Source organism: Gigantopelta aegis, chromosome 12 (assembly GCF_016097555.1).
Source record: "Gigantopelta aegis isolate Gae_Host chromosome 12, Gae_host_genome, whole genome shotgun sequence".
Taxonomy (NCBI): Eukaryota; Metazoa; Mollusca; class Gastropoda; order Neomphalida; family Peltospiridae; genus Gigantopelta; species Gigantopelta aegis.
The window spans coordinates 17,279,681-17,290,391 of NC_054710.1; the positions used below are offsets into that span (position 1 = coordinate 17,279,681).

A 10,711-nucleotide genomic window follows, 5' to 3' on the forward strand; every position below is an offset into this window, starting at 1 on the left:
GCTTACCTTTAAACGGACAGACCCTAGATTTTAAACACTAATAAAATATAAGTAATGTTTGATTTCAATGATAAAAAACGGCTCTATTTGTAAAAATATGCCTTAGTGTTTAAAAACTAGGGTCTGTCCCTATACGGCAAGGAATGAACAAAGTTATTAAAGCATTGGTTCACTATTGGTCTATAAAATGAAAACAAGAAGTTTGTTTTGTTTAACGACACCACTAGATCACATGCATTTATTAATCATCGGCTATTGGATGTCAAACATTGTGTAATTCTGGAATATAGTCTAGATCGACAGCGAGCGCTTTACCACTTGGCTACGTCCAGCCTCTTTATAAAATGATTACAATTTAATATTAAGCCGCCTTGTGCATTTTTCAAGCAGGACAGCATATACCACAACCTTTTGTATACCAGTAATAGAACAGAACAGAACAGAACTTTATTTACACTCAGATCACCATATGGTGATACATAGAGGTGATTTACAAACATTTAGTGCAGCTGCAATAAAACAAAAATAGTACAGTAAACTATAAAACAATAGAACATATCTTATATACAATAATTCGAAATATCTACTTTACAAACATATCTTTAAATACGGAGTTAATATCTATAAAATATTTTTTTTTTTTTAGATTCAGAAATAGTTTAATACATAGGCAACATAATATTTTTTATAGTGTAATACATATACAATAATTCGAAATATCTACTTTTCAAAAATATCTTTAAATACAGAATTAAAATTATCAATAAAAATACATTGTTTAATAACAGACGTTTTGGGGGAAGTAAAGAGTTGTTTCCATTTGATGTTGTTTGTCCTAGTACTGTAGGATTTACCTATGTATAATTTCCTTTTATTATCAAAATATGGACACTGAAAAAGATAATGAAATTCATCACCTAGATTGGTGTTACATAGAGGACATAGTCTGTCTTTTCAGTCAACATTGATAATGAAATTAATCACCTAGATTGGTGTTACATAGAGGACATAGTCTGTCTTTTCAGTCAACATTTTGCCATTTCCCAGTTTCGAAAGGTAACAAATGATTACTTCTTCGGAAGCGACTTAAAATAATTAGCATCTTATGAAGTAAATGAAGAAGATGCTTTTCAAACGAGAATGTTGTTTTGAATACTCTATAAGAAATGCATTTTGTAGAGGTATTAAACTTATCACGCCAGACTTGCAAATATTGGTCAGTTAACCTTTGAGATGCTATATTTATAAACACTTTTTTCTTAACCAATATTTCCCAATCCATGTTTGTTTAGAGTTTCATTAATATAAGTTAACCATTTGAATTTACCCGTTTGTGTGGTTCTGTTTGTTAGCATTACATACATTGTATTTGTATAGTATAACTGAAATTTTGCTTGATTTATCTGTTATCAATGGAGGCCAAAAACTTAGCATTCTAGTTTTTATTTTTATTTTTAAGGGGTTAATACCGAATTCGGCATAAAGTATGGATAATGGAGTAATTTTTCTAACTCTCAAGATATCTCTCAGAAAATTTAGCTGTATTTGCTCAATAATTTGATTGATGCGGAATCCCCAGATTTCTGATCCATACAGAAGTATAGGGACAATTGTGCTTTCAAATAGTATAGGGTGTATAATACCAAATCAAATCCCATAGACGACAATAGTAACATACGTCGCTAAAACTCCTACCTGAAGTGTATTAATAGACATAAACGACACGGATATAAATACTACCACCCCTCACCCTGAAAGTGAATCGGAAAATATTCGGGGTCAAGATGCTCATTTCTGAGATAATGGGTAGCGTCTATAACTACACTAGTTCCGTACAAACTTCGAGTACTTTTTTTACAGGTATCCCATACATGTTTCAAGCACAAGGCTACCTGACACAGTGGTACTAGATGAAATAAAATTACATAAATCTTTTCGCAACCAACATACTCACATTTATTACCAATCACAGGACTTATGGTGTTCACTTCTCCATCAAGAGTTCAGTGCACCTGGAACTTTGACCCAGCCGGAAGTTATTTGGTTTAGTACTACCTTTAAGCTGACAGTTTATAGGTATATTTAATTTTCTAATTCTAATTTTAAGAAAATGTAAACCTTTTTTTTTAGCTTGAGCTACTAGTGCCTTTTTGGACTTATAGAACGACCCGTTTTTGGTGAATAAAATGCCAAGGTATTTATAGCTGTCTACTTTATCTATTTATTATATTGTTTAAATAAAATGTTTTATTGTGCAGTTCCCTTGTTCCGAAGATAACTAAATCAATGTGCTCTAGTTGTATCGATAAAAAAAACGAACTATAAATTTAAACATTTTGTTTCTTTTTCATTTGTTGTTATTTTACGAGAATTGTTTTTCTCGCCAGCTCATCCGCTACTACATCTATCAATGGGATATTCACAGAGAAAGTTTATATATTTTTCACAAGACTTTCTCTTCCACGCGAATCCTTTGGACGGGTCCACGAAGACACATTTTCCGTCAGCCATGTTTTCGCCCCACGGCCAGTCGTCAATTCGTCCACCCAGTTTCGTCCCGTTGTCCCAAAGAGCGTCATCTAAACGAGCGCCAACTTCCAGTCCTATCCAGAAGGGCTCAACATCTAAAGTAAACAAGCAAAATGTGCATTCATTAATTTCAGCTCATCAGTTCATTGAAACAAAGAACTCTTGCAGCCAAGATAATCACTGTTCAGAAGCCACTAACCTAACACATATTCAAATGGACACCCACCCACCATACAAATATGCAGGTAATCCCAGAAAACACACACACACACACACACACACACACACACACACACACACACACACACACACACAAGCATTGTGAGAGTATTGCTAAACCAATACATGTTCCCTAAAGTGATAGTCAAAGTTAATGTGTAACAATACATGTTCCCTAAAGTGATAGTCAAAGTTAATGTGTAACAATACATGATCGCTAAAGTGATAAAGTCAAAGTTAATGTGTAACAATACATGATCGCTAAAGTGCTAGTCAAAATTAATGTATAACAATACATGATCGCTAAAGTGATAAAGTCAAAGCTAATGTGTAACAATACATGATCGCTAAAGTGATAAATTCAAAGTTAATGTGTAACAATACATGTTCCCTAAAGTGATAGTCAAAGTTAATGTGTAACAATACATGTTCCCTAAATTGATAAATTCAAAGTTAATGTGTAACAATACATGTTCCCTAAAGTGATAGTCAAAGTTAATGTGTAACAATACATGTTCCCTAAATTGATAAATTCAAAGTTAATGTGTAACAATACATCTTCCCTAAAGTGATGAAGTCAAAGTTAATGTGTAACAATACATGTTCCCTAAAGTGATGAAGTCAAAGTTAATGTATATTCTAATACAACTTTCATATAAGCCTGTTTTTTTTCCATTGGTTAATTTTCGTGATAAATCAGACGGTAGATGTACGCTGTTATGGGCAACCAGGATTTATTACGATGACAAAATTCAGAGAACTCGTCCAGTATGCTGTCACTTAGCGTCATGTGTCGTGTTTTCGTTAGTATATTAATTCCGCGTCTTACATTATATTTAAACGTCGGTATAAATAATTTTTAATAAAATTACTAACTTCTGATGAAAATGATGTTATTGTTATTATTTTGTTATTATTTCGTGCCATTGTAATTTTTAACACTTCGTTAGCAGCAATGAACATACACCCACCTCAAGTAAGACCCGGTCACTGATCGATCGCAGCAGTCACCAGCATGTGTCTTGTGGACTGCTCTTCTAGTTTGTGTTTTCAAAACGGTGCAAGCAGGTTAATCAGAAATAATTATATCACTATCTGAAGTATCTTATTTTTGTTTAGAACATACTTTTTTATGACACTAAAATTGATAAAGAAGACGAGATGGAAATGACTTGATTTTTTAAACGCAATTTTAAAAAACATTAACTGCTTTAAAATATCGCACAATTCTGAAAAACTTTTGAAGATAGTACTTGCCCTTTAGTAAATGCATATTATTTTATGTATTTATATAAACTTTTAAGTGAAAATATGTTAGCAAGTTATAAACTTGTAGACCTACCCCATCAACGTGGGGTTTTTTTTTGTACAAAATTAAACCAGGCGAATTCATCGAAATAATTCAATATGAGGTTGAAACACTGCTCACAAATGTGAAGTCCAATCATATCCATATGTCTTGCAACAGAAATTAAATAGCCAACAAAAATATTTCCTTTAGTGTATGCTGTATTACAATAAATCATGTTCAAAAGACAGACTATAGTGCTGATAAATTTGCCATTTGGTTCGTTCCTGAGTCAGTGACGTCATGTGAAGAGAACAAAAAACATATTACGTCATAATATTACTTACTACAAGCGTTTTCATTGAATATCGTAAGTAAGGAGAATAGATAAACAATTTTTTTTTATATTCGTGGGATTTCTTTAATAAAAACACAGTAATATGTCTTACAGATACTCCTAATAGGTGTAGTATTAGAATAGGGATAATATAACTGTTTCGTTGTTAACAATAAGGATTTATCACAAAATTTGGATTTAGGGACGAGATAGTCAAAGTTAATGTGTAACTTTGAGTGATAGTATCCCCAAAAACAATACATGGTCGCTGAAGTGATAAAGTCAAAGTTAATGTGTAACAATACATGGTCGCTGAAGTGATAAAGTCAAAGTTAATGTGTAACAATACATGGTCGCTGAAGTGATAAAGTCAAAGTTAATGTGTAACAATACATGGTCGCTAAAGTGATAAAGTCAAAGTTAATGTGTAACAATACATGATCGCTAAAGTGATAAAGTCAAAGTTAATGTGTAAAAATACATGAAAAATATTACACAAAATTTCATCTCATTATTTGGAGGCACTGCGAAAATAAAGTCCGGAAAACTAATTTTTTTATCTCCTAAGTTCAAGGACCATACATCTGTCAAAAATGGGTAAGTTGCCTTGAAAGACAAACTTGATGTGTAAAATGTACTGTACACGATAAAGGAAAATTTCATCTCAATATCTTTAGGCATTGTGAAAAAAAAGTGAAACTATTTGTAGGACAGTCGGACGGATGGATAGATGAACAGAAGGACGAATATGAAACCTATAGTCCCCTCCGATTGGACCGGTAGGGTCTAATAACGAGTTGTAACGTTTGTTTTGCTTAACTACACCACCAGAGCACATTGATTTATTACTAATTGGCTATTGGATGTCAAATATTTGGTAATTCTGAAATATAGTCGTTAAGAGGAAACCCACTACATTTTTGCAGCAGTAGCAAGGGATCTTATATATACACTATCCCACAGACAGAACAGCACATACCACAGCCTTTGATAAATCAGTCGTATTTCACTGACTAGATCGAAAAATAACTGATTGGACCCTCAGACGGGAGTCGATCCTAAACCGACTGCGCATCAAGTGAGTGATTTAGCACTGAGCTACGCCCCGCCCTAAACACTCCCCTTTCCGGGGTCAGGACGTTGTCCTGTGGTAAAGCTCTCGGATCGATCCCCGTCGGTGGACCCATTGGGCTATTTCTCGTTCCAGCCAGTGCACCATAAATGGTATATCAAAGGCCGTGGCATCTGCTATCCTGCCTGGGGGATGGTGCATATAAATTAAAGATCCCTTGCTACTAATGGAAAAATGTAGTGGCTTTCCTCTCTAATTAAGACTATGTTTAAAAATTAAAAAAATTTTGACATCCAATAGCTGATGATCAATAAATTAATGCGCTCTAGTGGTGTCGGTAAACAAAACACTTTTTTTTTTTAAACTGACCTTTCCCGATGGACAGTATACAGTTGTTCATCGCTTGGATTCGTTCCCGATTGCTGAGGATCCCCAAGACTCCCTGCCTATAACCGCACTGCACGTTAGAACCTGTCTTTGAGCCGTAACCAGACTCTCTGACTTGGAAACAGGAACCATCACTCGTCCATTCAATAAATATTGTGTTCATACCGCACCTGCCTTAAAAAAAATGAAAATAGAAAAAAAATAGAAGAAATAAAAGCCCAAGGCAGTCACAATACAGAAATCAGTCTACAGAGGACGATGTGCGAGTGTTTTGGTTATAGAGAAACGATTATGTTTAATCAGTCTACAGAGGAAGATGTGCGAGTGTTTTGGTTAAAGAGAAACGATTATGTTTAATCAGTCTACAGAGGACGATGTGCGAGTGTTTTGGTTATAGAGAAACGATTATGTTTAATCAGTCTACAGAGGACGATGTGCGAGTGTTTTGGTTAAAGAGAAACGATTATGTTTAATCAGTCTACAGAGGAAGATGTGCGAGTGTTTGGGTTAAACGAGAATCAACGATTATGTTTAATCAGTCTTTACAGTCTAGAGACGATGTGCGAGTGTTTTGGGTTATAGAGAAACGATTATGTTTAATCAGTCTACAGAGGAAGATGTGCGAGTGTTTTGGTTATAGATAAACGATTATGTTTAATCAGTCTACAGAGGACGATGTGCGAGTGTTTTGGTTATAGAGAAACGATTATGTTTAATCAGTCTACAGAGGAAGATGTGCGAGTGTTTTGGTTAAAGAGAAACGATTATGTTTAATCAGTCTACAGAGGACGATGTGCGAGTGTTTTGGTTATAGAGAAACGATTATGTTTAATCGGTCTACAGAGGAAGATGTGCGAGTGTTTTGGTTAAAGAGAAACGATTATGTTTAATCAGTCTACAGAGGAAGATGTGCGAGTGTTTTGGTTAAAGAGAAACGATTATGTTTAATCAGTCTACAGAGGACGATGTGCGAGTGTTTTGGTTAAAGAGAAACGATTATGTTTAATCAGTCTACAGAGGACGATGTGCGAGTGTTTTGGTTATAGAGAAACGATTATGTTTAATCGGTCTACAGAGGAAGATGTGCGAGTGTTTTGGTTAAAGAGAAACGATTATGTTTAATCGGTCTACAGAGGAAGATGTGCGAGTGTTTTGGTTAAAGAGAAACGATTATGTTTAATCAGTCTACAGAGGACGATGTGCGAGTGTTTTGGTTAAAGAGAAACAATTATGTTTAATCAGTCTACAGAGGACGATGTGCGAGTGTTTTGGTTAAAGAGAAACAATTATGTTTAATGACACCTCAGTACGTTAAAGTAACAGACCCTGGTTTTAAACACTAAGACATATTTTTCACTGTTAAAGGCGTCTTTGATGACTGAAATCATACTCAACGTAGATTTTATTGTTTCGATTATTCATTTCCATACATCCGAAATATTTCTGGTCATCCTGCTGTTTTTAAAGTCACCAAAAAAGAGTATTTTTCATATTTTTAAAAACGCACGTGCGTTTGAAAATTAACAGTTATGGAGTCAAGTTTTACTCTGATGTTTATGGGTATTTCACTGTTGCGACGTCACAGACTCTTAATTTACTCTACTATAACTATTTTGAAATGTGTTGCAGGTTTGTAGATTAACTTAAACTGCGACTTCAAAATATTTGAAAAAAAGGGAAACAAAATAATTGTACGACATCTCAGTAATTAAATCTAAGGTATTTGAAAACGGAAAGAAAAACAAACATTTGTCTAACGGAATCTTGACACACATTTCAATCCACGACTATTTAGTTTGTAGCATATCAGTGAGGTCTATATGGCAGGTGCACCCTGTACACACCCGCTTCTCTTTCTCTCTGTCTCTCTCTCTCTCTCTCTCTCTCTCTCTCTCTCTCTCTCTCTCTCTCTCTCTCTCTCTCTCTCTCTCTCTCTCTCTCTCTCTCTCTCTGTATATATAAATATTTTAAAAACCTTTGTCTTCTTTCTTTTTCAGTGGTTCCTCTTGTGTTTCATCCTCAGAAGCTTTAGTCCAGTACTTGGCTGATGTACTTCCGCTGTGTGTCTTCGGGTTTTTGTTTATCGTGCACGTGTTTCCGTTAGGGTTGTATTGAAAGCCAGATGCCCTATTCGTCGTAGCATGCACAGCACAATCTAAGACCCCTCGAACCGAAACTCCAGGATTATCGTTCTTGTCTGTCCCAGAGTGCGATGCCCTTTCCGATTTTCTAAAGTAGGCAGAGCGAATATAACAGTGTGCACTTAGCACCTGGTGAACAATAATGAGGACATGAAGTATATTCTGTAAACGTAATGTCCAGCCCATGTCTTTTGTGAATGCAAACTATTTGTAATAGCCCTGTACAAGTTCTGGTTATGAAAACACGTAAAAGAACCCACTGAGGTCTGAATATGAATATTTAATACTATAGGCGGATATTGAGATAACATATAGATTGGCAATCACCCCGATAAGAGCTAGAAGTATCTTTATTATACTAACACAGCGTAATTTATGAATGTTAATGAAGTAACAGAAGTCTCAAGTTGGTGATGTAGTTTCTTGTATTGTACTTTCCAAACATGAAACGTCATTAATAAATTAACAACATGGTGATACAAATAATATACAAGTCAGAGCTCTTAGGTGAATGACACACAGGTCTCCCGATAGAGTTGACATTGCTTATGTTACAAAACTGTCTCTCAGATCTTCCAGTAGAGTTTGTGCTTTGTGAGAGAACTTCAAGGCGTGTGAACAGTATCTGTTCTCCCCGAGTCTGTCTTTCATGGGTAAATTATCCTTATTTATAAGACGTATACTAAACACGTATCTATGTAATATACAGTTGTCAAGCTGTACTCGTTCAGACGCCTGCAATACCCGTGGCAACAATTAAATTGCATTGTATCAGATTGCTCGTTGCATATTTAATTAGGCCTTGACACTAATTGGTTTGATTGACATGTCTCTAAGTGGATACCATGGCAGACGTCAGATTATCAATTAACTAATTGTAAGTAATGCACTTGTAAAAATAAAGATATAATCCGTATTGTTATAAAGTTGAAGTTTAGCACTGTTACAATACATAGACAGTAACATAGAAACAGACCTAGTGAGGCCAGGTATACAATCATGATACATTTTTAGGTGTTGTTTTGCAATAATGATTGAGATATTCGGGGAAAATGTGCTACCCTGAGACCTTTTTACGATTTATTTCCATGCTTGTACCAGCAAACATCAGTTGTAATCCATGTAAAAATGCGTAGTGATTCGTTTGCAACAGTGTATGACTGTTTAGCAGTTAAATAAATTTTGTTATCCACATGTGGATAATTTTCGTTTAATTCGGGTAAAAACCAGCCTTCCCCCTCCCTACACAAATGGGAGTCTGTACGCTCTGTGTATATCACAATCAACAAAATAAATCTGAACAAATAAATAAGTAATACAGTTTTTACCAATTTCCTTGAGATACACGTATATATATTTTTTAGTTATAAATTATTTTTAAAATTGTATCGATAAATAATGAAAATCAAGTGTCAAAAAGATTGCTTTGAAATAAGTGAACACTGATAACACTTATCGGCTTGAGAACCTGCTAGCAAAAGTCTGTCACTGAAAGCGCCGATATCAAATGTTTAAAGGGACAGATCCTAGTTTTTAAACACTAAGGCATATATTTTCACTGTTAGAGCAGTTTTTGAATAGGTTGCGAGCTATGGTCATTTATATGTAATGGCGGCGATCTTGGACGCCATCTTGAATATCTCAAATTGCTCAAGGGTGACAAAATGTCATCAAGCAGTTTCTGAAAATATAGGCCCTGAGCACCAAAATCAACAGAAAAAAAAGCTTAATACAACATTGCAAGGTTAGCCCACTCTGCTCCCGGACTATTAAGTATATCCATATAATGCATGTTTAATCCACTCCTTAATACTCTTAATACACTGTTTATCACAGTACACGTCTAACACTAGCACTAGCATAATTAGAGCAAAATGCAACTGAAATATCTGATTCTGAATAGGATCATGCTATCATGCCAAAGTTTCAAGAGGGTCTGTAACGGAGGGGGTGATTATATACAACGTTTGTATAAGCTGAATGGATCGTGTTTGGTGGTATTCATTACTGCATGTAACGATTTTGTTTATAATGAATTAGGACGATTTCCATTGTGTGATATAAGAAAACTAAGAATCTTTAAATATTGAATAAAACTACATACTACTAATAAATCTATATTAAAAGCTATATATGAGGAAATGGAGCAATATGGGGATAATTGGTTAATGAACGTTAAAAAAGAACTTAATGCACTTGGTCTAACATATATATGGAACTTAACACATGTTGATGACAGTATTTATAATGTATTTAAAGAAAGGCTATGTGATGTGTTTAAGCAGAAATGTTACAGCAGAATAATAGCAACGACAAAAGGAAATTTATATCAATATTTGGTAAATGAATTTAGTTTACAGACTTATCTTAAAAAAACATCAGACATTTGTTATTTAAAAGAAATAACTAAAATTAGAATGTGTGCCCATAAGTTAAATATAGAATTGGGTAGATACAAAAACATTGAAAGATCTCAAAGAATATGCACACTTTGTGATAAAAATGAAATAGAAGACGAGTATCACTTTATTCTCCAAAGTCCCAGATTCAATAATATAAGAACCAAATTTATAAAACATTATTACCAAAGACACCCAAGCGTTTTTAAACTTATTCAACTTCTAAGTACTGGTAATATTAAAGAACTTAATAACCTCGGGAAATATTTAGTACGAGCAAATAATGTAAGAAATAAATTATTGGAATAAATTGTTTAATGCTGTAAAATACGGAATCTG

General features: G+C 34.4%; 1 long non-coding RNA gene across 1 annotated transcript; it reads right to left on the minus strand.

Annotated features, from left to right (window-relative positions):
* Positions 1-427: 427 nt before the first annotated feature.
* Positions 428-4,304, minus strand: LOC121386660. The gene is made up of 2 exons (XR_005959681.1): positions 3,720-4,304; positions 428-2,624 (listed from the first exon to the last, which is right to left on the minus strand). It is a non-coding gene; the product is annotated as an uncharacterized LOC121386660 (long non-coding RNA).
* Positions 4,305-10,711: the final 6,407 nt, after the last annotated feature.